Raw genomic sequence first — 22,785 nt, forward strand, 5'->3', positions numbered from 1 at the left:
CTTGCCGCTTCTGGTCAGGCTGACATCATGTGACCAGAAGTGACAAAGCGCCGTTACATCCTGCAAACGTGGCCGGCTCTATAACATAGCAATCAACAAACACTGCAACTACTTATACATATTATCATGACATGATAAAAAAAAAAATACACTAATTGTCTGCACATATATAAATTATGCTCCGTGTAAAATGCTGGTATCAGAACGTATATCGGTATTTGCAAATGTGTGAACATTATTGTGCAAAACATTTCTATAAAAGCAGCATACTGCCGTCGTGTACAAACTTTCATAAAGTGCATAATTAAAGTGCATACTGAAAATACAAAAAGTATAAATAAAATAAGCTCCTGCTTATCCTCAAAATGCTAAACATCACTTTTTTTTAACTTAGAAGAATGCATCTGTGAAGAGCTTTTATAGGATGCTTGAATCTACAGGGGGAGAAGTACATCCCAGGATTTACCCCAACTTGTCCAAGGAGGAGTTCAGAACTTAGAAATAGGTATAGGGATAACACCAAAAAATCCTTAGGTATCTTGTATGTATTGGTGTAGTTCAATAACAATCAGTGACACTTCTCAACTAAGGAGTGGCTGCTTATATATCGTGATATGTGTTAGAAATCGCTTAACAGTCAAAAGTGCAGCAATAAAGAAAAAAAACGCCTACTAGTGTCTATAATAAAACTAAGGGCCTAAATCAGACCTGTTCGCAGCAGCAAGTTTGTTAGCAAGTGAGCAAAACCATGTGCACTGCAGGGGGGGGGGGGCAGATATAACATGTGCAGAGAGAGTTATAGGCCCTACACACTGGCCGATCCGCCGCCGATCTGCCCGACGGCGGATACGGCCGACGGGCGACCCGGCGGTGGGGGGGCAGTGACGGGGGGAGTGAAGTTTCTTCACTCCCCCCGTCACCTGGCTGCATTGAAGTGCAGGCAAATATGGACAAGATCGTCCATATTGGCCTGCATGTACAGCCGACGGGGGACCAGCGATGAACGAGCGCGGGGTCGCGCATCGTTCATCACTGGAGCCTCCACACTGCACGATATGAACGTTATCTCGTTCATTAATGAACGAGATCGTTCATATCGTGCAGTCATGTCGGCCAGTGTGTAGGGCCCTTTAGATTTGGGTGGGGTGTGTTCAAACTGAAATCTAAATTGCAGTGTAAAAATAAAACAGACAGTATTTACCCTGCACGGAAACAACATAACCCACCCAAATCTAATTCTCTTTGCAAATGTTATATCTGCCCCACATGCAGTGCACATGGTTTTGCCCAACTGCTAACAAATCTGCTGCTGCGATCAGGTCTGAATTATGGTGTGTACACACGGAGAGATTTTGACTATTGGCGTGTACACACGGGGAGATTTTTTCTTACGATTTTGACTTTATAGTCAAAATCGTAACAAAAGTTAGTGCAGATCACAAGGTGAAAGTCACCTTGCGATCCTGATTCGATGCTGATGCGCGGTCCCGCGCGGTCGGCATCGCAAGCATAGACAGACTGTGCAGGCAAGTCAATTTTGACTATCTCTATAGAAGAGATAGTCAAATTTGACACTTAGCCAAAATCGCACATAGTCAGTATCGCAAGCACACTCATTATGTGCTTGCGATGCCGACCTAGCCCCTGTCGCATAGTGAGAATCGGGCATAGCTCTATAACATAGCAATCAACAAACAGTGCAACTATTTATACATATTATCCTTATACATATTATACTTATACTACTTATACATATTACGTGTGACGTCACGCAGCTGCTGCGGCCCGCCCCCCCATCGGTCCGGGCACGCCTGCGTTGCCCGGGCCGTGCCCCCTAAATGGCGGCCAATCGCCACCGGCCCACCCAGCGACCGCCTCTGCCTGTCAATCAGGCAGAGGCGATCACAGGGCTAAGAGAGCCGTTGGCTATCTGGCTTGCGCCAGCGCACTGCGGCGCCGGTGCATGCGCTGTTCAGACATGATCGCTGCTGTGCGAAAACGCACAGCAGCGATCAGGTCTGAATTAGCCCCATAGTGTGTACCATTTTTACACTGCAAAGCTTCTTTAACACAACTGTAAACAACCTTCTTTGGGGACGTGCCAATCCCACTATTTATAAAGCCGTATCAAAGGAAAAATTACGAGGTTAAAAACAGAATTTATTATCCGCAGTGACAAACAAATGGTTAAAAAACACATGTAGAAGACATAAAAAATGTATGAGGTTATCTGTCCATCCATAGAAGTGGTACAGGCACAGAAGTCCCAACGCATTGAGGGGGTAATTCAGAGATTTAGCATATCCACGATCAGTTACTCAGACATGTGAGGGGGGGCAAAAATCTCAAAAAAAAAATTTTCACATTGTAATTGGGGGTAATTCAGAGTTGATCGCAGCAGCAAATTTGTTAGCAGTTGGGCAAAACCATGTGCACTGCAGGTGGGGCAGATATAGCATGTGCAGAGAGAGTTAGATATGGGTGTAGTGTGTTCAAACTGAAATCTAAATTGCAGTGTAAAAATAAAGCAGCCAGTATTTACCCTGCACAGAAACAAAATAACCCACCCAAATCTAACTCTCTCTGCAAATGTTATATCTGCCCCACCTGCAGTGCACATGGGGGTCATTCAGAGTTGATGTCACGCAGTTGCCGCGGCCCACCCCCCCAATGGTCCAGCCACGTGTGCGTTGGCCGGACCGCTCCCCCCTAAACGGCGGCTTAGCGACCGCCTAGCGACCGCTTCTGTCTCAGAGGCAATCGCTAGGCGGTTGCCTCTGCGACAAACTGCAGCGAGCGATCGGGTCGGAATGACCCCCATGGTTTTGCCCAACTGCTAACAAATTTGCTGCTGCGATCAACTCTGAATTACCCCCATTATGAGGTATTGCATGTAGAATTTTGAGGGGAAAAAATTATTTATTCCATTTTGGAATAAGGCTGTAACATAACAAAATGTGGAAAAAGTGAAGCGCTGTGAATACTTTCTGGATGCACTGTGTGTGTGTGTGTGTGTGTGTGTGTGTGTGTGTGTGTGTGTGTGTGTGTGTGTGTGTGTGTGTGTGTAGATAGATAGATAGATAGATAGATAGATAGATAGATAGATAGATAGATAGATAGATAGATAGATAGATAGTGGACATCTAATATTATAACAAATTATTTCAAAATTTTACATGTTAATTTAACATACACTATAAAATCATCTTTCTGTTCTTAGCTTTTAAGTTAAGTAAGTTAAAAAATGTCTTGTCATTTTATCACCTATTTAACCTGGAAAACTGACAAACAGGATATTTTTATCATGTGATTATGGCACCCTCACAAGATTTCACGTCAAAGATTGAAATAAATGATTCTAAAAAAGCTTTGTAAACCAAAGAAATGATGCAAAATAAATAAGGGGGTACTCTCAGACCATGAGAAACAAAATTCTCTGGTTTGATGAGACAAAGGTTGAACTCTTTGGCGTGAATGCCAAGCGTCATGTTTGGAGGAAACCAGGCATAGCTCATCACCAGGCCAGTACCATCCCTACAGTGAAGCATGGTGGTGGCAGCATCATGCTGTGGGGATGTTTTTCAGCGGCAGCAACTGGGAGACTAGTCAGGATAGAGAGAAAGATGAATGCAGCAATGTATAGAGACATCCTGGATGAAAACCTGCTCCAGAGCGCTCTTGACCTCAGACTGGGGCGACAGTTCATCTTTCAGCAGGGCAATGACCCTAAGCACACAGCCAAGATATCAAAGGAGTGGTTTCAGGACAACTCTGTGAATGTCCCTGAGTGGCCCAGCCAGAGCCCAGACTTGAATCCGATTGAACATCTCTGGAGAGATCTGAAAATGGCTGTGCACCAACACTTCCGATCCAACCTGATGGACCTTGAGAGGTGCTGCAAATAGGAATGGGCGAAATTGCCCAAAGATAGTGGCATCATATTCAAACAGACTTGAGGCTTTGGCGTCATATTCAAACATACTTGAGGCTTTAATTGCTGCCAAAGGTGCATCAACAAAGTATTGAGCAATGTCTGTGAATACTTATATACATGTGATTTGTTAGGGGCTAATACGAACTGCGCATGCATATGCACCGCAATGCGCAGGTGCGTCAGACGGCTGCAATGGGCATTGGCGGTCAGCGACGGGATGGTGCGAAGGATCCATTCACATGGGCGTTCGCAAGATGATTGACAGGAAGAGGCCGTTTGTGGATGGCAACTGACCGTTTTCAGGGAGCGTCCGGAAAAATGCAGACGGGCTCACGCATTTTCAGCGAGGGTGTCTGACGTCAGTTCCTGCCCCAATCAACAGGATTCAATCACACTGGATAAGTAAACCTGGGCTGCGCAGAGACTGCACAAACTGATTTTTGTGCAGTTCTGCAACTCATAGGAACGCACGCTTGCACAGCGATTTTACCCTCCCCCTGTAGGCGGAGACTTACTGATCGCAGGGCAGCAAAAAATGCAGCACGGCGATCAGATCTGAACTAGGCCCTTAGTTTTCTATTTTTAATACATTTGCAAAAATCTTAAAAAAATGTTTTTCATGGTGTCATTATGGGGTATTGTGTGTAGAATTTTGAGGGAAAAAAATGAATTTATTCCATTTTGGACTAAGGCTGTAACATAACAAAATGTGGAAAAAGTGAAGCGTTGTGAATACTTTCCGGATGCACTAAATGCTTATTACATTCGCACAATGGGGGTAATTCTGAGTTGATCGCAGCAGGAACTTTGTTATCAGTTGGGCAAAACCATGTGCACTGCAGGGGAGGCAGATATAACATGTGCAGAGAGAGTTAGATTTGGGTGGGTTATATTGTTCTGTGCAGGGTAAATACTGGCTGCTTTATTTTTACAATGCAAATTAGATTGCAGATTGAACACACCCCACCCAAATCTATCTCTTTCTGCACATGTTATATCTGCCTCCCCTGCAGTGCACATGGGGGGTAATTCCAAGTTGATCGCAGCAGGAAATTTTTTAGCAGTTGAGCAAAACCATGTGCACTGCAGGGGAGGCAGATATAACATGATATATCTGGGTTACTAGATACTAGGTATCTAGTAAGGAGCTGAAAACGGAGTATGTTTAGTGGAAACCTTTGACCCCTTGGCCGGGATTTCCCTACACAGGCTTTATGTGAGCTCAGAATGTCATTTGTGTTAGTACTCCATCTTTATGTTATATTGTTGCCGCACATCATTATAGTCTTTGGTGTGCAAGTTAGTCCATTATTATGTTTAGTATGGACTGTAATGAAGTATCTATGCTTTGTGTCATTATGTTTCCACTTAACATACTCCGTTTTCAGCTCCTTACTAGATACAGTGTTCTCCTACGGGAGATTGTGTTGTTTCCTGTTGCTCAGTATGTCACGATGTTTATGTTGCTAGGTTACCGCAGGAGCCGCCGGGCGCACAGGAAGTGCGCAACGCAAGTGGGTGTCGTCAGAGGACCCGGCGTCCGCGGTGAGGGTCTGCACGAGGTGGGGTGAGTAGGTATATGTTGTGTTTATTGTATCCTTGTCTTTTATCCTGATGATGATATTAAATTATCGTAACGTCGATATCTAAAGCAGAGACCGCTGTGTCCTGTGTACATTAATTCCTAAAGCCTGAGAGTGCCACTGCTTTCTATCCTATATATATATATATATATATATATATATGACAGTGGGGCAAAAAAGTTTTGGGACAGCCACCAATTGTGCAAGTTGATCCACTTAAAAAGATGAGAGAGGTCTGCAATTTCCATCATAGGTACACTTCAACTGTTGAAGTGTACCTTTGATGGAAATTACAGACCTCTCTCATCTTTTTAAGTGGGTCAACTTGCACAATCGGTGACTGCCCCAAAACTTTTTTGCCCCACTGTGTATATATATATATATATATATATATATATATAAGTATGTTGTGGTCCGGCACTCACTGATGAGAGGGATAGCTTGGTCCGGTGCCCGTACTGGCGTTTTCACGTGATTGTAGCAGATAGATGTACGGCACTCTGGACTCTATAAATTAGGCAAGCAGGCCATACATGGCCATAGATAATCCCTATGTTTATACATATGTACCAGTGGACTACATACAGCTTGCCCATATTACAGTATACCATGATAAGTTTTAGTCTGCATCAACTGATTTGCATTTAATAGTGAGCACACGGATGCTTACGGAGGTATTGTTATTGTTTACAGCATTTCCATGGCAACAAGACACCAGACGTGCATCGCGCTATACGCGATGACGTCATTTCACCGCGCCACAGCTGACGGGAGATTGCCGCCCGACGGATCCCGCCGGGAGGCGGTCCCCCGCCCGGCCCGCGCATCGAGCACAATGGTGGGGGTTATAAGGTGAGTGCATTCTATGTTTGTTTGCATGTCCTGAGGAAAATTAATAAATTGAAACTTTGACGACAGCTTGAAGGGGCTCCTGCTCACCTAATTTATAGAGTCCAGAGTGCCGTACATCTATCTGCTCTATATATATATATATATATATATATATACTCACACACTGTGAGTACTTAACCAACCTATTTCCAGTCAGGAGAGGATAGTGTCTCAATTATCAGAGGTTAACCTGTCACTTGAAGTAAACCGTGCCAAACCTCTCAGAGAGCAATAGGAGGAAACTAGACATGGATATTTTAACTCTTAAATGCATTAAAGGAGGCAGCTGCTTATCTGCTGTGTAAAGGGTACAGACAGCTCTTCCAATGATCTTAAGTGTTGTGCGAAAATCTTTACCTTTTGGTAAGGAGGAGCCATAAGGAGAGCGAAAAGCTATTTAAGGAGACCTAGGGCCCTTTGGAGTAGACTCAGCCTATCATATCTAACATACAGCGGTCAGAGCTTGGCCTGTCGTCCCAGCCTTCAAAGCACTGAGCAGGGCAGCATCGGAGGCTGGACAGGGCAGAGAGGGTGGTGGATTATTCTCCTCAGTGTCAGCGTTTTGACAGCATCAATCTGGGGAAAAGCAGTATTAAATATGCTGAAATACCAGAGCTTTTCATCTCTTTGTGATTATACATGAAATTCCGTAGCAAAGCACAGGTACTTAGCTAGTGTGTATATATACACTGCTCAAAAAAATAAAGGGAACACTAAAATAACACATCCTAGATCTGAATGAATGAAATATTCTTATTAAATACTTTGTTCTTTACATAGTTGAATGTGCTGACAACAAAATCACACAAATATTATCAATGGAAATCACATTTATTAACCCATGGAGGTCTGGATTTGGAGTCACACTCAAAATGAAAGTGGAAAAACACACTACAGGCTGATCCAACTTTGATGTAATGTCTTTAAAACAAGTCAAAATGAGGCTCAGTAGTGTGTGTGGCCTCCACATGCCTGTATGACCTCCATACAACGCCTGGGCATGCTCCTGATGAGACCTGGACTAAAGCATCCGCCAACTCCTGGACAGTCTGTGGTGCAAGGTGGCGTTGGTGGATGGAGCGAGACATGATGTCCCAGATGTGCTCAATCGGATTCAGGTCTGGGGAACGGGCGGGCCAGTCTATAGCATCAATGCCTTCGTCTTGCAGGAACTGCTGACACACTCCAGCCACATGAGGTCTAGCATTGTCTTGCATTAGGAGGAACCCAGGGCCAACCGCACCAGCATATGGTCTCACAAGGGGTCTGAGGATCTCATCTCGGTACCTAATGGCAGTCAGGCTACCTCTGGCGAGCACATGGAGGGCTGTGTGGCCCCCCAAAGAAATGCCACCCCACACCATTACTGACCCACTGCCAAACCGGTCATGCTGGAGGATGTTGCAGGCAGCAGAACATTCTCCTTGGCGTCTCCAGACTCTGTCACGTCTGTCACATGTGCTCAGTGAGAACCTGCTGTCATCTGTGAAAAGCACAGGGCGCCAGTGGCGAATTTGACAATCTTGGTGTTCTCTGGCAAATGCCAAATGTCCTGCACAGTGTTGGGCTGTAAGCACAACCCTTACCTGTGAACGTCGAGCCCTCATACCACCCTCATGGAGTCTGTTTCTGATTGTTTGAGTAGACACATGCACATTTGTGGCTTGCTGGAGGTCATTTTGCAGGGCTCTGGCAGTGCTCCTCCTGTTCCTCCTTGCACAAAGGCGGAGGTAGCGGTCCTGCTGCTGGGTTGTTGCCCTCCTACGGCCTCCTCCACGTCTCCTGATGTACTGGCCTGTCTCCTGGTAGCGCCTCCATGCTCTGGACACTACTCTGACAGACACAGCAAACCTTCTTGCCACAGCTCGCATTGGTGTGCCATCCTGGATGAGCTGCACTACCTGAGCCACTTGTGTGGGTTGTAGACTCCGTCTCGTGCTACCACTAGAGTGAAAGCACCACCAGCTTTCAAAAGTGACCAAAACATCAGCCAGAAAGCATAGGAGCTGAGAAGTAGTCTGTGGTCACCACCTGCAGAACAACTCCTTTATTGGGGGTGTCTTGCTAATTGCCTATAATTTTCACCTGCTGTAATGGCTAGTTACACCAGGAACCGTAACTTAAAGGACTGGCTAGTTAAGAATGACATTTCAGGAAGAAAGGACAGTGGTCCCATCATGTTCCTATCCAGGAAGGCAGGGTGCTATCGGTGTACCGGTTGCACTACGTGCAGTTATTTAGAACATGGAAATTCATTCTCCCATCCACACTCGGGGGAACGGATTGCCATTAGACAGGTGTTAACGTGGAGCAGTACCTATGTGGTATACATCATCCGCTGTCCTTGTGGTCTTCTCTATGTCGGGAAGACCACTAGGCAGTTTAAAGAGCGCATGGCACTTCACAGGTCTGCTATATGTACTGCGCTGGAGGGTGGAAAAGGTGGCCTTAACCAGCCGGTCGCCAGACACTTTAAACTTCTGAATCACGGCTTGGCAACCTTGAGGTACAAAATCATTGACTCTGAACCCAAACGGCTTAGAGGTGGTGATAGAGCTAAAGCACTACTTCAGAGAGAAACACGTTGGATACACCGCCTAAACACGATTGCCCCCAAAGGACTGAACGAGCATCTCCCCTTGAACTGTTTCCTTTAAAGTTTGTTGAATTTTCCAACAAGTAGGGTATATCTGCTGCCATAACCTTTCTTGGCGACTTTGTTGCCAGGAGTGGTTACAAAGTTGGGCCAGTATCTGTGAGTCCCAGGCCCTGGGGTAATTCTAGATTTGGATTCATGTACTTCCACCTTTTACTCCCTGAGATTAATGCTCCTGTTGGGTGTCTATATGTTACAGAGTTATTTTTATGATGGTATGTACCTAACCTTTGACCCCTTGGCCAGGATTTCCCTACACAGGCTTTATGTGAGCTCAGAATGTCATTTGTGCTAGTACTCCATCTTTATGTTATATTGTTGCTGCACATCATTATAGTCTTTGGTGCGCAAGTTAGTCCATTATTATGTTTAGTATGGACTGTAATGAAGTATCTATGCTTTGTGTCATTATGTTTCCACTTAACATACTCCATTTTCAGCTCCTTACTAGATACAGTGTTCTCCTACGAGAGATTGTGTTGTTTCCTGTTGCTCAGTATGTCACGATGTTTATGTTGCTAGGTTACCGCAGGAGCCGCCGGGCGCACAGGAAGTGCATGACGCAAGTGGGTGTCAGAGGACAAGGCGTCCGCGGTGAGGGTCTGCACGAGGTGGGGTGAGTAGGTATATATTGTGTTTATTGTATCTTTGTCTTTTATCCTGATGACGATATTAAATTATCGAAACGTCGATATCTAAAGCAGAGACCGCTGTGTCCTGTGTACATTAATTCCTAAAGCCTAAGAGTGCCACTGCTTTCTATCCTGTACATAGTCGTGAGACTCATTTTGGAGGCACCTGGGTATTTTGCTGCATTTTGGAGAGAGTGCCGGCCTCTACATCCTTTTATATATATATATATATATATATATATAGCAAATACCACTGACTCATCACAAAAGCTCTTGAACCATAAGGCTGGACTTCCTTGCCAGTGGCAGTTGGAGAGCAGTCCATTTTTCAAATAATAGAGCCACACCCAGCAAAGTTTGACAGTGTTTAGGGGTGGCAGTTGCTGTGGCTCCCTTATTTGAATAATGTACTGCTCTGCAACTGCCACTGGCAAGGAAGTCCAGGAACAGAGCATTGTGTCCTCCCTCCTCCGCAAATTGGTATCACCAGCACCATGCATTCTTTATAGCCCCAGCTGGGTGGGCTGTCTTAACACTCCTCTGTGAAGGGGAAATTCCCAATAATCATTTCACCCCTTTTAACCCCTTTGTGGGTGGAATTTTTAAAAATCCCTTCTTAGTGGGTGTGTACATCACGAAAGCAAGGTACTGTCCAAATGTCAAGTTCCTAGTCCTTATGGTTAAGGAGATTTTGTGATGAGTCAGTAGTATTTGCCTAATATATCTATCTATCTATCTATCTATATCTATCTATATATCTATCCTCATAAATGTTAGGAGATAACATCAACAGGAAAATACGGTAATCCAACGCGTTTCGTCTAGGAACTAGACTTCATCAGGGGTGCGTCTAGAAGTTCTAGAACAATTATTTAATACATTATAACACTACATAAAAGAATACATAAAAAAATACATAAAAATACAAACAGTCCGATTGGGTGGCCACGGCAGCACAGGAGTAGGAAGCAGATCCCGGGAGCTCCCTGGATTAAACATCCTCCTGTAATATCCTGGCCCCTTTGGTGTGCCTGAATACCCTGCTTTTCTTCCCTACGCTGCAGGGCACCGGCAGGCGATTTCCCCGCTCTCCCCGGGGTCTGTACGGCCGAGGAGACATACTTCCGGATTTGCGGCCTATACCTCCTCCGGATCCCCGGCCTCAATTTTGGAGATTCCCGGCCCCACTGCTCTGGACTGCTGCTTCCAGTCATAGAGGGAACACTCTCACTTAAAGGCTGACTGATATGTAACTGGTGAGTGACTTCTACCTCCTGGGATCAAATTACACTTTGACTTCAGTTGCTGTCTTATTTTACATACTAAATAACTGCATCGCTCCTGCTCTCACCTATATTCTGGGACGCTGCCAGTACTTTCTTTTACATTTGCCTACTACTTTGGAGACCAGCTGCGGATGTGTTTCTGCTTATTACAACCCTAAAATTCACTCATTGCTGAAGTCTCCTTCTACGCTTTTGACCTGAGATTATACCGGAGTGTCTGTTACTACATATTGTCCGTCATGGTTCGGGACGGCCAGCGCACGGCTGCGGCGAAGCTGGAGAAATTTGCCAGACAACCTAACCCACTAAACCAACGGGCCTCGCAGGCCGCTTCGCAGGGGGCCTCTCCGTCCCACTCCTACTCCCCATCTGCAACAGCTGCTGAATCCCCTAACACACCCGCAGCTCCATCTCTTCAACAAGTGCTGGAGGCAATAGCTGGATCGGAACAGCGTCTTTCAGATAAGATGGAGAAAGTGCAGTGTGATCTCTCACTGCTTCGGCAGGACGTCCAGCGCATACGAGAGAGAGTGGGAGAGGTAGAAACCCGTGTCTCGAATCTGGAGGATATGTGCGATCCTATGAAACAATCTATTTCCACGGTAACCCAGCAAGTAACATCCCTTCAATCCAAATTACTAGACATGGAGGGTCGGCTGCGTAGAAATAATGTGCGATTTGTGGGCCTGCCGGAGAAGGAGGAGGGCTCCCAGCCTGAGGTCTTCCTGGAGTCATGGCTTAAGGAACTGTACGGCGCTGAATCCTTCACGGCACAGTTTACGGTGGAGCGTGCACACCGGATACCATCTCGTCCTCTACCTCCTGGCGCCCCTCCGCGCACCTTCATCGCCACATTTCTGCATTATAAGGACCGTGACTCGGTCCTCCGGTTGGGACGCACAAAAGGCCCCCTTACCAGAAACGGGGTTACCGTGTCTGCTTTTCCTGATTTTGCCGCGGAAGTCCAGAAGGATCGAGCCCAGTTTATGCCTATCAAGAGGCGCCTCAGAGACCTGAACGTCTCCTACTCTATGCTATTCCCCTCCCGACTCCGGGTGGTAGCGGACGGGGAAACCAAATTCTTCAATTCCCCTAGAGAGGCGGCCCAATGGCTGGACAGATATGCTCCGGGAGCGCGCCAGATGGCCCCGGATTGAGGCCCTGCACTGTCTACTGATCGGTTGGGACCACCAGAGGCATCTACCCATTGTCCAGGGAGCCCCCCCTTGGCGTTGGTGGCTCAGGACTTTTCTTTTCTTTCTCTTGATCGCTTGACTTTGGTTAAGGGTTTTGTTTAGTATTTAGCCCTTGAGAGATAGAAACGATAGTTTGGGATTTAAGTATGCCGAAGTTAGGGGTGGTATACGGGGAGGGGGGGAGAGTTCAGCGAACAGCTTGTTGCTGTGCCTTACACAAGTTTTTTTCTTTCTATAGTTTATTTTTCTCATGCTTAAATTTGTTTTGGAGTACATTCATTTTGATGTGGGAAGTATGTCTGATGCATTAGATACTGTCGATTAAGAATCAGGGATTGAGTAGTATAGCACTGTTATTACCCTCACTAACAATTTCCAGGAATATTCGCTGGACTGTATCTTTAGGTTACTACATAGAATATTACCAGATCTATGGCTAATTTGAAATTTCTGACATGGAATGTTCGAGGTTTAAATAATAAGATAAAGCGTTCCTTAGTATTAACTACACTTCGGAAATATGGCCCGGATGTTGCATGTCTCTGCGAGACTCACTTGGAGGGGAATAGGTTACTGTCACTTAGAAGACCCTGGGTGGGCTGGGCCTATCACGCTTCTCACTCCTCTTCCTCCAGGGGTGTGTCAATCCTGATAAAGAAATCGGTCCAATTTGAGCTGGTATCGGTCAAGACTGACAAATACGGTCGATTTGTGTTCCTTGAATGTAGACTAAGTTCCCAACCCTACTACATACTGGCGGTTTATATCCCCCCCCCCCCATTCTCGTACGATGTACTACAGCAAGCCGCTTCATGCATAGCCTCCTCTCCGGACACCCCGGTAATCTGCTTGGGTGACTTTAACAATGTCATGAATTTAGCTTTAGACAGATGGCGCTCTCCGCAGGCTGCTGGGGTCCGCTCTAGTCCTACTAAATTTGCTGATTTTCTGAATAATTTGCAGTGGGTGGATGTGTGGAGAGCTCGGCACCCTACGACTAGACAGTTTTCATGCTTCTCTGGCACGCATGGTTCGTTCTCCAGGATCGATCTGACCCTACTCTCCCCCGTTCTTCTCCCTAGGGTGGTTGACGTCCAATACGAGGCCCGGGGTATATCTGATCACTCCCCTATGGTGTTGACTCTCGCTATGGTGAGCCAGAGGGGTCAATCTTATTGGAAACTGCATCCTTCCTGGCTACTGCAAATAGGTGACTGCTCTGACCAGGTGACTCAGTGGGAGGGATACTTTACTGACAATGTAGGCTCGGCCCCCGGAACAGTGGTTTGGGATTCATTTAAGGCATTCCTAAGGGGAACGTATATTAGACGTATTTCTGCCCTCAAAATGTCCTGCAGGGAGAGAGAGCGAGCCCTTGAGAGTGACGCCAGGGATTTGGAATCTAGATACTTGGTGGATGGCACCCCTGCGCTGAAGGTACGCTGGCTGGCGGCCCAGTCGGCATGGGTGGCTCATCTGTCTGATAAAAACTCGCGCTCGCTTCTATTTCAGGCTACTAATATTTACATGCAGGGCGATAGGCCAGGTGGCCTGTTGGCTCGATTGGTGCACAGTGACCGCCCAGGTTCTACAATTGCTCAGTTGACCGGTAGCGATGGCGCCCTTGTGAACACCACGCCGGAAATTGCGCAGCTATTCCGCTCCTACTATGCTGAGGTCTACAGTTCACAACTGGTAGACTCGACATCAGACCTCTCCGCTTATTTAAGTAATATTCCCCTACCCACACTCCCCCCGGAGGCCTCTGAGATGCTGGAGGCACCCTTAACTCTGGAAGAGGTAACGGCGGCTATTGGCTTGTCTCCCAGCGGCAAGGCACCGGGCTATGATGGCATCCCCTCAGAGGTATACAAGACCCACATTGATTTCTTCGGTCCTAGGCTTCACGCCCTGTATTCTGATATTTTTGTTAATGATCAACTTCCCCCCTCTATGGCGGAGGCGATTATTATAGTGATCCCGAAGCCCGGAAAAGACCCTAGATCCCCAGAATCCTATAGACCGATATCATTGATTCCCACTGACGCTAAGATCCTGGCAAAGATTTTAGCAGTTCGACTCAACACCGTAATTACTTCTATTATCCACTCCGACCAGACCGGCTTTATGCCAGGGATGTCCACTTCTATTAACCTACGTAGATTATATACCATCTTACAAATCCCATATGACTTCCCCTCTGACTCGGTAGTGGTCTCACTGGATGCCGCCAAGGCATTTGACAGTATCGAGTGGTCCTATCTATGGGAGGTCATGACAGCTATGGGTTTCGGGCCTAATTTTATAAAATGGATTAAATTGCTTTATCAGCACCCGACTGCCAGGATCTCAGTGAATGGCTATATCTCTCCCTCGTTCCGCCTGTTTCGCGGGACCAGGCAGGGATGTCCTCTGTCCCCAACCTTGTTTGCCCTGGCCATCGAACCCTTGGCCTGTCTAATAAGGTCCCACCCAGGCGTGGTGGGCATTCATACCGGCCCTCGTGAGGATAGGATTGCCCTTTACGCTGACGACATGCTGTTGTTTCTGCAGGATTACACCAGGTCTATGCCTACAGTGTTGCAATTGATTGAGGAGTTCGGTGTATATTCAGGCCTTCATATTAACTGGTCTAAGTCCTCTATTATGCCTGTGATTGCCCCCCCCCCCCCCCTGCTGCTCCTAAAATCTCCCTACCGCTATGTTGGACGGCGAAATTTAAATATCTTGGGATTCAGGTAACCAATGACCCCTCTGACTTTACACCTTTGAACCTTGATCCGATCATGCAACAAATTACTCGTAAATCCAAGACTTGGTGTAAGCTTCCATTGACTGTATCTGGCAGGGTCAGCCTCGTAAAAATGATAATACTACCTAAGATTCTATATGTGGTTCTGCAATCCCCTGTATATATTCATCCATCCTTCTTTAGAAAATTGAATAGTGTCCTGTCTTCTTTAATATGGGCTAGCAAACGTCCTAGAATACAACTGAACACTCTCACCAGGCTGCGCAGCGACGGAGGTCTGGCCTTGCCAAACTTTCAGATGTACTACTATGCCGCTCAGCTGTCTCATATTAGTGCATGGGTGCAGGATACTGGCGTCACTTCTCTACACTGGGTATTTGTCCAATGCTACTTCCCCGACTTATCCCCCCTGCAGGTGTTGCTGAGTGGGAGCTTGGCCCGGTTCCTCCCTCCTCTTATATACCAAGCCATGAAGGTGTGGCAGGCACTAAAAATTCTTTTGAAATTTGATGGATTGGACCCGGACACCCCCCTCTGGTATTCTAAATGGCTCCCTGAACTGTATGCGCTCGAGGGGAGGGAAGTTTGGGCCCCTAAATCAGTGATTTCCATAAATCACCTTTATACGGATAATACGCTCAAATCCTTCCAACAACTAAAAGATGAGTTTCATTTGCCTAACTCCTATTTTTTTAGATACCTCCAGCTCAGACATGCCTTGCAGTCCCAATTCGCCAATTCCCCCCCTAAAATTATACCATTTCCCATTAAGACCTTTGTAAGTATGCTGGGTCGAGTTAAGATGATTTCCCATGCTTATGGTTATCTACTCGCCAAACTCCATATAGATCCTTTGACACGTCTCCGTGTCAAATGGGAGCAGGATCTGGGCCCCATAGATGAAGAGAACTGGGCCCTTGCTTTGGAAACTCCGTGCACGGTTACCAAATCCATCAGGTATCAACAGATACAATACTTCCTTTTGCATAGAATATATATGACCCCGGCCAGACTGGCCAAATTCGGGACGGGTCGTGTGGGTGACTGCCCTAAGTGTGGGATGACTGCAGGTACTTTTTGGCACCTCATTTGGGATTGTCCGGTGCTGCGGGCTTTCTGGGCGGGGGTCGGATCGATTCTGGGGAACACAGGGGTGGACGAGGCCATGCTTACTCCGCAATTTTGCATCCTGGGAATGGGTAGCTCTGACTTTGTGTCTGGTCCAGAGGGCCTATATGCTCGCAACATATGTGCAATGGCGAAGGTGAGCATTGCGAGGCTATGGATGGTCCCTAAGGGCCCTACACTCCCCGCTCTTAAGGCACTAATAAACGACACTGTTTTTAAGGAACGATACATTTATATGAAACACAATGCCTCCGCTAAATTTGAAAGAATTTGGTCTCCATGGCTGGAATCCATATACTCCGTCCCAGACCCTACAACTTAATGGTGATAGGGTTACTAACAGGTCCTGGATTTGCCAAGTTATGATCTTCTAGGGCCATAGGCTTCCCTCTCACCCAATGGGTTGTGAATGAGAGAGTGGCTCTGTGCCCATCTGGACAGGGTAGGATTTAGAGTGCTAGTATCCCCCAATGCGTCCTCTTCCCCATAATGTTTTTTGTCTCTTTGTTTTTTTAATTTTTTTATATCTGGGGTTCTCTGTGTTTGGTTTCTGATTGTTTTCTTCTCTTTTAAAGGGTTTTACTCGGACGGATTGTCCGTAAGAGTTATATTTGAGGGGGGGGGGGGGGAAACAAAACAAAGTATAATGTGATTTCATGAATACTAGAGTGTACGGATAATGCAAAATAATGGTATATATAACTGTACATTCCTATGCGCCTATGAGCAAATGACATAGTTTGACAATAAGTCGAAAGTGAATGCTGTTCCCCGATGAGGACATGTCATTACGTGTTTAATGTGTTCCTGTTATGCAATGTCTGTATGCAAACTACTCTCCTTCGAAATAAAAAAAAAACTTTATTAAAAAAAAAAAATACAAACAGTCCAAAAAAGCAAGAATGGGCAAGACAAGAAAAAAACCAAAACATGGAATGAACAATTAACAGCCTTACATGATTAGTATAGACCTTGAAGAATTATTAATAATTATTATTAATTATGGTCCACCAGAAATACTCTTAAACGTTAAACATACCTTAGATAGCAGTGTCTATCCAAGAGAGTACCAAGCCTAAACCATTGGCCGAGTTGGTTCATACGGGGGCTTCAAAAACATCAATGAGGCGAAAAGTAAAAACATGGATTCGGCCTAATTAGGGAAATAATAGGTTCTTAAAGGGATCATGTATCTAAATTTTATTACACATTGGAGATTACTTAATGCACCACATACTTCGTGGATCTGGTAGCTCAAATTTCATAGAGCTCAAAATAGAAGCGTTCGTATGAAAAAAAGGATCGGCAACTTCATGCACACAGGGAATACCTAATGGGTTAATTATTATTAATTAGTGTCTAACCAAAATACAATAGAAAATATATATAAAAGAGGGGCCTGATCCCAAAAGTCCCTCAATTTTATAGTTCACTGGTGTATGAAACACCTTCATGTCAGAAATATTAAAACTAAACTGACAATTGGATTATTTTATAGATGATTACTATTAGCCTATCAAATGTCAGGTACCCTGACCTTGAATCATACCAGGCATGCGTTACTTCTGGTCTAATTTTTCAATCATTTAGACTGATTGAAAGTATATGCTTAATTACTTCTATGTAAAGCACATAAACCGATGTGTCCACACCTTATAGATAAATTCTCCATACCATGATGCAATTAGTATATTATCAATGAGATTCCACATCCAACATATGTAATGATCATAACATACCTCAAGGGTCAAATGTAGGTGAAAAAATGCAGATATAGATACAAAGTTCTTATGGTATCCTATGGATATGATACCTGGAGAAATAATTGAATAACAGCAATAAGGACCTAAGTTAACATGGTCCTAATCAGGTGTCACACGTATACAATCACACTGTTTAAATCCATATGGCCCAGAAGTGTGAGAAAACAAACAGATGAAACTAATATAAAGTCCACAGATTGATTACCCACAGATGGATAGTTAATAGGAATAGTACTGGGAGTACATGATTACACAGCCCAGCATCATAGCATACATATAAGGATGTATATCAGCTTATTAACAAAAATGAATCTGTATTAATGCATATTACAAACAAAATTCCAGAGTCATCTTAACTAAATAGAGCCTTGTGTAGAATGTCATGAAGACAAATACCCTTACCTTCTAAAAAGCAATCAGCAGTAAGCCAGTAGCCATGCAATGAAGCATGGGAGCTGGGTACGTGCTTATAAAGGAGAAAGCTTGATGATCTCACTTCCTTTAGTGATTTCATTGGTACTTTAATTATCTATGGAAAACCAGTATTTTAATATAGAAGAAGGGGGTCCTTATTAATACTCGATTATATTATTAGTATATAAATGTTTTACAACATATAGAAATTATCGTGAGCCTAAAATTATACTATATCCAACTTAATTAGTTCATTTTCCCATAATGCCCCCTTGTGACTAATATCTATATAAATTAGGAGTGATTTTGAGTGGCAATTCACGGAACCAATAGGAGTAAAGGAAGAGGCGGGACCTGTAGTTTGCACAGTTATTCTTTTAATGTGGGTCTAACTATTCTCCCCCTTTCGTTGCTCAGAACAGCATCAGACACGCAGCGTGTCACCATAGCCCTGCCATCCGTGCCGAGCGCAATGGTCACCAGCGCCACGGGATGTTTACCCGGCCGGGATGACTAAAAGCTATTCGCGTCACGTGACAGTGTCACGTGAACGGAAGGCGCTGGGACGAGACGGCTTGCGTTCCATCTCCATAGTGACCATTACGTCACTGTTCCACCAGAGGCATTTCCTTCTATAGTGTAATCGCATATCCCCATAGTGTGGCAGCAATAGATTATAAAGAAATCTAAAGCATACAGAAACGAGTAAACTATTTAGTGAATTCCTAGGGTGCAGATAATTTCATTAACGGATTGTGATGACGCTAATCATCTTAATTTATACAAAATCAACTCTTAGACAGTGTCAAATGATTAATACCATATAAGTGATACTTAGTGATTATAAGCAGAATAGCTTGAACTACATATAGAATTATATTAGTGTGTTCATGTAAAATATTCTTATATCATCTTTATCATGACATAATAGACACAGCTCTATTTTCACATGGTAACAATGTGTTATACAGTTTACATATTATTTAATACACTAACAAATTATTTATAAAATTGCACAGTAGATTGTATCGTAATAATTAATATAATAGTGATCATAAATTCCTCCCACTACTTATTTCTAACATTACCTACGTGAGTGCCTAACCCAGGCCCAATATAGTAGACAGGAAAGTCTATTGTCTATTAGTATAATGAATAAAGACAAATCTAGGAGACTCTTGAGACAGAAAAAGAAGAAGAAGAAGAGGGAGAATAAGAAGCATAAGAATTTGCTCCCTATAAGAAGCAGGTCATCTCTATGTTTTCATTATGCCCATTCGGAATGAGCGTGTTCAGGGAGTAGATCCAATATGATTCTCTTTGAGCCAGATATAGATCTCTGTCCCCACCCCTTTTGTTTTCCTGAATATGTTCTAAAACTGTAAAGGTCAAATCCTGAGTATCTGAATTATGATATTCCTGAAAATGTCTCGGGAGACTGTGATTCTGAACTTTATTTTTGATGTTTCGCAGATGTTCTTGGATTCTTATTTTTAAACTTCTCTTAGTCTTACCAATATAAGAGAGCTTACAAGTGCAACAGATTTTATAGATAACATAATTGGTATTACATGTAACGATAGACTTCAACTTATGAGTTCTCATCCTTTCATTGTTCCAGCAGAAAGCTTTCTTATCTATATACCAACAACATATGCATCTGTTGCAAGGAAATAATCCTGTTCTTAACATTAATGGGTGTTTGGTGGTATTGGCATTCGTTGATTGACAAGACTGTAGTTTGCTAGGTGCCAAAATATTCTTAAGGTTGTTTTACTTCCTAAATACCACGTTAGGTCTTTCTGAAAGATGTGGTCCAAGTATTGGATCCTTAAGTAACAGGTGCCAGTGTTTGTTGAAAACGTGTCTAATTTTCCAATTTTCTTGATTATATTGTGTAATGAAAGGTCTTTCATTGTTTCGATTATCCTTAGTTTTTCTTTCAGTTGAAAAAAATCTATCTCTATCTAACTTAGATGCACGAATTTGATCTTTACGAAGCTCTAAATCTTCATATCCCCTATCAGCAAACTGTTCTACCAATGTAGAAGATTGTTCCCAATAGCTGGCCATGTTACTGCAATTTTTTCTCATTCGTGTGAACTGAGAGAAAGGTACAGTTGTCTTCCATCTTGTAAGATGACAACTATTATGAGGTATGAAGCTATTAGCATCGGTTTCTTTAAAATGGGTTTTGGTGTTCAATATTCCGTCATCATAAATGTTAAGGAGGATATCAAGGTAATCTATTGTTGAAGGATGTTGCTTGTATGTAAACCTCAGGTTATAGGAGTTATCTTGGATACCTGAAATAAAACTGACAAGTGTCTCTAATTCGCCGTCCCATATTAGGATCAAGTCGTCGATGTATCTTTTATAGAATTTAATATTTGAGTTCTTAAACTTATCCTTAGTATATACGTTCTCCTGTTCCCACTGGTCCATGTATATATACGATGGGGCAAACTTCGTCCCCATCGCGGTCCCTTGTTTCTGTATGTAAAAATAACCTTCGAACTCAAAATAATTATGATGTAAGACAAACCAAATGCTCTCCAGTAATAATTCTCTCTCATCATCAGAGACATTGTCATCGTCTGTTAGGATTCTCTCAACCGCTTTCAATCCCTTGGAGTGTGGGACAGAGGTGTAAAGGGCTTGCACGTCGATTGTGACCCATCTGTAAGAGGGAAGCCACTGTAGTTCTCTCAGGTTCATTAGGAGGCTGGTAGAATCCTTTAAATACGATTGTTGTTTTTTTACGTACGGTTGTAATTTAATATCCAAGAAGTGTGACAGGTTGGAAGTTAAAGAATCCACTCCTGCCACTATTGGCCTACCTGGGGGTGGGGTTATGCCTTTATGCACTTTTGGTAAGTGGTAGAAAATTGGAATCTTAGGTTTTTTATTGTATATATAATCGAGTTCCTCTTTACAGATTATCTATTTGTTCTTAGCCCCATTCAGCAGGGTATAAAGTTCTTCTATAAATTTCTCTGTGGGGTCCCCTTTTAATGGCTCATAGGTGGGTGTATCATTGATTTATTTCAAAGCTTCTTCGATGTATGCACTTCTATCTTGAATAACTACAGCTCCTCCCTTATCAGCCATCTTGATTACTATGTTTTCATCTTTCTTAAGTTGTTTAACAGCCAATCTTTCTTGAGGTGTAAGATTATCACAAAATTTATCTTTCTGAAGTTTCAATTTCTTGAAGTCTTATTTGACTGAGTCAAAGAAGAAATCAATTTGACTACCTCTAGATTCTACTGGATAGTACCTAGAGGGGGGTGCTACTACGGGTTTAGTTCTAGGCTCATAGTTCAATTTTTGTACTGGATTCTTCAGAAAATGTCTTTTCAGAGTTAGAGTACGCACATACTTATTGAGATCTACAAAGAGATTGAATTTATCCACATGTTGGTTTGGAGCAAACTTTAAACCCTTACTTAATAATGTTGCCTGTGAGTCTGATAATTCATTTTTAGAAAGGTTGATGATGCCTGATTTGTGGATTCCTGCAGAAAGTTGATTGCTCTTCTTTTTTTGTTGTTGGGTGATTTTTCTCCCCCCCTTGTGCCTCTTCTCCTAGGTTGAGATGTCTTTTCACTCCTTGTGGGGAATCCAAGTGGGTATGAAGATGTTCTCTCTCTTGACGATACGGTAAACCTGTATTCTTTCTCCTCCCTAAAAAAACCCTTCTTTTAGGGGAAACTGACCTTAAATGATCAAATCGATTATAATGTGAGCATCTCTCTTGTAAGTTACTAGGGGATAGATGTGAATGGTATGAAGGTTTTCTACCATGCCTTCGTCCTGGTGATTGATTGGAACTCCTACTCCTTCCATAATAGCGCCTTTGCTTGGGGCGTTGTCTAGGAACAAAATTGCGTCTCTGTTGGAATACTTCATCCTCATATTCTTCCAGATCTCTTCTCCTTCCTATTTGTACTTGGTATTCACTGGTGTCTTGTTTATTGGGACCACTTCCCCAATCATGTATTTTTCCATTAGTATAGTCCATTTTGTCTCTGGCAAACTTTTTTTGTATGCGCATAATGAGCTCATTCTTCAAAGAATCTAGTTTGTATTGGAGACCTGCCACGTCCCTTTTAAAGTCTTCATCGTCATTAAATTTAATAAGAACTGTCTCTAAGTTACCAAGTTCAACCTCTAATCCTTCTAATTCTTTCTTCCTCTCTGAGACGATGAGCTCAACGAGTTTAGTGGCGCTTTCGTCGAGGATCTTATTCCATTTATCGTTAAAGTCCTCACTCAGTGTTCCTATTACTGGTGTCTTATTTAGCCTTAGACCTCTGGGAATCAGGCCTACCTCCAGGTATTTTTCAAGAGTAATAAGGTCGTACCAACTTTTTAGCTCTCTGGTAGCTAATTTCTCCATTCTATTGAGTAAATGATAATACTGTTCATTATCATCTTCGGTTTGTTCCATGTCTTGCACATCCTCCAAGAAAATTGTTCTACATTTTTTACTCCTATTTTTACGGTCATTAAATAGAGGCATAATGCCCAGCTGCAACAGAGTGACT

At 43.7% G+C, this 22,785-nt stretch overlaps 1 long non-coding RNA gene across 2 annotated transcripts in view; it reads left to right on the plus strand.

The window, feature by feature from the left end:
• The window catches only part of LOC135010371 (uncharacterized), a 166,334-nt gene that overhangs the window by 113,807 nt on the left and 29,742 nt on the right, over nucleotides 1-22,785 (plus strand). Inside the window, exons 2-5 of one of the 2 annotated variants that reach the window (XR_010209773.1) lie at nucleotides 395-505; nucleotides 5,405-5,501; nucleotides 6,211-6,369; nucleotides 9,587-9,680. This is a non-coding gene — a long non-coding RNA (uncharacterized LOC135010371). The remainder of the gene's footprint in view (nucleotides 1-394; nucleotides 506-5,404; nucleotides 5,502-6,210; nucleotides 6,370-9,586; nucleotides 9,681-22,785) is intronic. The other variant, XR_010209774.1, reaches the window with a different exon arrangement.

The sequence above is a fragment of the Pseudophryne corroboree genome, chromosome 2 (assembly GCF_028390025.1).
Source record: "Pseudophryne corroboree isolate aPseCor3 chromosome 2, aPseCor3.hap2, whole genome shotgun sequence".
NCBI lineage: Eukaryota > Metazoa > Chordata > Amphibia > Anura > Myobatrachidae > Pseudophryne > Pseudophryne corroboree.